This window comes from Bicyclus anynana, chromosome 18, assembly GCF_947172395.1.
Source record: "Bicyclus anynana chromosome 18, ilBicAnyn1.1, whole genome shotgun sequence".
Taxonomy (NCBI): domain Eukaryota; kingdom Metazoa; phylum Arthropoda; class Insecta; order Lepidoptera; family Nymphalidae; genus Bicyclus; species Bicyclus anynana.
The window spans coordinates 6,330,689-6,335,688 of record NC_069100.1 but is presented as its reverse complement, the minus strand read 5'-3'; the positions used below and the strand labels follow the sequence as shown (position 1 = coordinate 6,335,688).

General features: G+C 51.8%; 3 non-coding genes across 3 annotated transcripts in view; all 3 read left to right on the top strand.

The window, feature by feature from the left end:
* The first annotated feature begins 1,671 nt into the window (after nt 1-1,671).
* On the top strand, nt 1,672-3,574 carry LOC128199018 (small subunit ribosomal RNA). The gene has a single exon (XR_008251722.1). It is a non-coding gene; the product is annotated as a small subunit ribosomal RNA (ribosomal RNA).
* A 165-nt stretch (nt 3,575-3,739) lies between these two features.
* LOC128199112 (5.8S ribosomal RNA) lies at nt 3,740-3,896 on the top strand. The gene has a single exon (XR_008251789.1). It is a non-coding gene; the product is annotated as a 5.8S ribosomal RNA (ribosomal RNA).
* Nucleotides 3,897-4,300: 404 nt separating this feature from the next.
* The window catches only part of LOC128199064 (large subunit ribosomal RNA), a 3,923-nt gene continuing 3,223 nt past the window's right edge, over nt 4,301-5,000 (top strand). The window contains exon 1 of the ribosomal RNA XR_008251766.1: nt 4,301-5,000. This exon is cut by the window's right edge and continues 3,223 nt beyond it. This is a non-coding gene — a ribosomal RNA (large subunit ribosomal RNA).

The following is a 5,000-nucleotide window of genomic DNA, read 5'->3' as shown; positions in this document are numbered from 1 at the left end:
AATAAATTATTTAAACAGTCGGGACCTGTAAAAAAATGTAGACGAACATCATTCTATTCAATATAATAATAGGTCCCGACTGTTTTCTAATTTTCTAATTTTCTAATTGCTTTCTACACACGTGGACTGAGCTTGTTATTTTCTTTTCAGTTTTTGTATAATTTATGCAGTCGGGTTTTTTTATTTGTTTAATTTATTTATTTATTTCACACCTTTTCAGTTACGATAGATATATTTGTTGGTTGCACGTTACAATAACATGTTGCAATAGTAAAAAAAAAAAAAAAAAGTTTTTTTTCACTTCGACTCTATATAGCGTCTCACAGGTAGTGTTGTTGGTTTTTTTTTTTTATTTTTTCATTTCACCTAACTAAGAACACTTGGGTTAACCTTAACCTCCTCCTTTTTTTTTTGAAGTCGGTTAAAAATGTAAATACCCTAAACAACAACAACAACAACAACAACAACAACAACAACAACAACAACAACAACAACAACAACTAGTCGAGTAGAAAGTGTAGAAAAAGTTGTTCACGAAACACCTCCCCATCCGCCAAAACCCCCCCAAACCGCGGCGGCGGCGACCGCCCCCCACCCCCCCCCGCCCCCCCCCCCCCCCCTCCGAGTCATTTTCGTAGTCGAAAATGTTTTTCCGGCCCGTTTTCGGGACACACAATAAACGAACGGCTCGATTTTTTGATTCGTTCAAAATAACACATACACATGTACACAGATTGCGCCGTCAGCGCGTTTACTACTATGACAGGGTCGTGGCGCGTCGACGTTTGAGGTGATTGTGTGAGAGTCTGGTGGCGCTCGCTTTTCTTCTCGGGTGTCGACGTGACACGGCGCGTGTTGTGCGTGTGCGCGCGTTATCGTGTTTTTGCGATACGTTTGAATTGAATATATACGTGTACGTACGTACATGTTAATATATTAATTTATATGTGTGTGTACGTATGTATATATACGAATGTACAACGTGGTGCGTGCGCGCGCGTACGTTCAAAAAAAAAAAAAACAACGGCGTTGCAACCGACGGAATCGCGTTTGACGCTTTTCCACACCCCGTGTAGTATGTATAATCGTCGTACGGCGAGAAATTCACAAACCACGGTGTCGGTAGCTTGATTTACTGTGTGCGGGGCGGCATCGTGTGTCGCCCTGGAACAATGTGTACTCCCAACTTGATTGAGCAATCAGAGAGTCTGGATGACGGTCTCTCACACTCCGGGCGACGACCCACGTGTGGTTTTCCGCAGAGTCACTGTTAAAACACTTACGGCTTCACTCTAGCAGTGGAGCGCCGTGTGTGGTATGTACGTCTCGTTCATAGAACGTTCAAGTTTCTTTGGGACCCGACGACAGCACTGCGAGAGTGTCTAATGGCATACTTTTCTGTGCGGTCGGAGGACGTGTCCTGTGAGATTGCGTCGTGTACGCTCTTCTTGCACAATGTCGGGCACCGCGCCGCGCTCCGTTCGCCGGAGCCGTGGCGCGATCACGTGCTTCAGAGGCCCTCTGCCACGCACGCACACCACCACCCACTCCCCCGCCTGTCGCGTGCGACGTGTGTCCGTCGAGCTTCCGGGTTGGGGACGAAGTGTGGGTGTGTGTTTGTGGGTCGTGTGGCGGGGGGAAGAGAGCTTAGATAATAATATCAATATCTGCTCCCTGGTTGATCCTGCCAGTAGTTATATGCTTGTCTCAAAGATTAAGCCATGCATGTCTCAGTGCAAGCCGTATTAAGGCGATACCGCGAATGGCTCAATATATCAGTTTTGGTTCCTTAGATCTTACTCGGTTACTTGGATAACTGTGGTAATTCTAGAGCTAATACATGCAATCAGAACTCTGACCAGTGATGGGACGAGTGCTTTTATTAGATCAAAACCAATCGACGGAGGGCCTCGCGTCCGAAGTCGTTAATTTTGATGAATCTGGATAACTTTTGCCGATCGCACGGTCCAGTACCGGCGACGCATCTTTCAAATGTCTGCCTTATCAACTTTCGATGGTAGTTTCTGCGACTACCATGGTTGTCACGGGTAACGGGGAATCAGGGTTCGATTCCGGAGAGGGAGCCTGAGAAACGGCTACCACATCCAAGGAAGGCAGCAGGCGCGCAAATTACCCACTCCCGGCACGGGGAGGTAGTGACGAAAAATAACGATACGGGACTCTTACGAGGCCTCGTAATCGGAATGAGTACACTTTAAATATTTTAACGAGGAACAATTGGAGGGCAAGTCTGGTGCCAGCAGCCGCGGTAATTCCAGCTCCAATAGCGTATACTAAAATTGTTGCGGTTAAAAAGCTCGTAGTTGCATTTGTGCGCCGCGCTGTCGGTGCACCGCATCCGCGGTGATACTGACACGTCTGCGGAGCATATCGTCGGTGAGCCGTCGTTAACGCGACGGTTCAATATCAAAATCCTATCGCGGTGCTCTTCGTTGAGTGTCGAGATGGGCCGACAATTTTACTTTGAACAAATTAGAGTGCTCAAAGCGGGCTCAAAATGCCGCTTGAATATTTCGTGCATGGAATAATAGAATATGATCTCGGTTCTATTTTGTTGGTTTTCAGAACTCCGAGGTAATGATTAATAGGGATAACTGGGGGCATTCGTATTGCGACGTTAGAGGTGAAATTCTTGGATCGTCGCAAGACGAACATCAGCGAAAGCATTTGCCAAAGGTGTTTTCATCAATCAAGAACGAAAGTTAGAGGTTCGAAGGCGATTAGATACCGCCCTAGTTCTAACCGTAAATATGTCATCTAGCGATCCGCCGACGTTACTACAATGGCTCGGCGGGCAGCTTCCGGGAAACCAAAGATTTTGGACTCCGGGGGGAGTATGGTTGCAAAGCTGAAACTTAAAGGAATTGACGGAAGGGCACCACCAGGAGTGGAGCCTGCGGCTTAATTTGACTCAACACGGGAAATCTCACCAGGCCCGGACACCGGAAGGATTGACAGATTAACAGCTCTTTCTTGATTCGGTGGGTGGTGGTGCATGGCCGTTCTTAGTTGGTGGAGCGATTTGTCTGGTTAATTCCGGTAACGAACGAGACTCTAGCCTGCTAAATAGGCGTCGTCATTTAGGTGTGCGCGACTCCGGTCGCGCAACTCACTGGCGGCGTATTAAAGTTCTTCTTAGAGGGACCGGCGTCTTCGAGGCGCACGAGATTGAGCAATAACAGGTCTGTGATGCCCTTAGATGTCCTGGGCCGCACGCGCGCTACACTGAAGGAATCAGCATGTTCTCCCTGGCCTAGAGGCCCGGGCAACCCGTTGAAACTCCTTCGTGCTGGGGATTGGGGTTTGCAATTATCCCCCATAAACGAGGAATTCCTAGTAATCGCGGGTCATAAGCCCGCGATGATTAAGTCCCTGCCCTTTGTACACACCGCCCGTCGCTACTACCGATTGAATGATTTAGTGAGGTCTTCGGACCGACACGCGGTGGCTTCACGGCCGTCGGCGTTGCTGGGAAGTTGACCAAACTTGATCATTTAGAGGAAGTAAAAGTCGTAACAAGGTTTCCGTAGGGGAACCTGCGGAAGGATCATTAACGTACCGCGTACGCACATGTTTGCGTTTGCGCGTGCTCGTGTTGTCAGAGACGCACCGATCTAACCTCACTCACTCACTCACTCACTCACTCACTCGCTCACTCGTACCACCCAACAAAACGACAACGCATGTGCACAACAAAAAACGAGAAAACGAAAACCATTACCCTGGACGGTGGATCACTTGGCTCGCGGGTCGATGAAGAACGCAGTTAACTGCGCGTCATAGTGTGAACTGCAGGACACATTTGAACATCGACATTTCGAACGTACATTTCGGTCCGTGGAGAAACATCCAGGACCACTCCTGTCTGAGGGCCGGCTGCATAAATACACACACCACACTGTCCACACAGTGCGACACGTGGCGCGTCCGGTGCAGTGCGTGCGTGCGCCGTTCGACGAGAGTGTCTCTCGATCGGCGGCGGCGCACGCGCTCCGCAGGTCCGCTCAAAAATATCACACGTGTGTGCGTGTGCGTGCGTCCGTGCGCGCTCGTCCCACCGACCCTTCCGTTTACGGTGAATCTGTGGCGACGTACGCGCGCACGTGTACGTGCGTGCCGCTGACGCGCACGCGTAGGCGGACTCGACGTCCGGACTCGCGCGGCGGCGCCGTGCGCTCTCGCGGCGCGCCCCTCTCGCCTCGCGGCGGGGGAGCGCGCTCGCGTGCGCGAACGGCGCCGTCGAGCCGACGGATATCGCGTCTGCCTCCACTTTTATCGTTGGCCTCAGATCAGGGAGGATCACCCGCCGAATTTAAGCATATTAGTAAGCGGAGGAAAAGAAACTAACCAGGATTTCGTCAGTAGCGGCGAGCGAACGCGAATCAGCCCAGCACTGAATCGCGCGGCTTTAACGGTCGCGGGAGATGTGGTGTTCGGGAGGTTCCGCTATCTCGCCGTCGCCGCTCCCGTCAAAGTTCGTCTTGAACGGGGCCGCTTTCCCGTAGAGGGTGCCAGGCCCGTAGCGACGGAGCGAGGCGGCGAGAGGGACGCTCCTCAGAGTCGGGTTGCTTGAGAGTGCAGCCCTAAGTGGGTGGTAAACTCCATCTAAGGCTAAATATTACCGCGAGACCGATAGCGAACAAGTACCGTGAGGGAAAGTTGAAAAGAACTTTGAAGAGAGAGTTCAAGAGTACGTGAAACCGTTCAGGGGTAAACCTGCGAAACTCGAATGAACGAACGGAGAGATTCATCGACATCCGACGGCGCGCGGGCGCGCGCCTCGATGTCGCGCGCGTGCCCCCTCGCGGGTGCCGCGGCGCGGCACGGGTCGCGTCCGTCCAGTACCGTCGGCGTCGTGCACTTCTCTCTCAGTAATGCATCGCGACCCGTTCGACGTCGGCTTGAGCGCCGTCCGATTCGCCCAGCGGCGGGCTCGCGCCCTCCGCTGGACCGCGACGGTGGCCGGCCGGCTGTCGGAC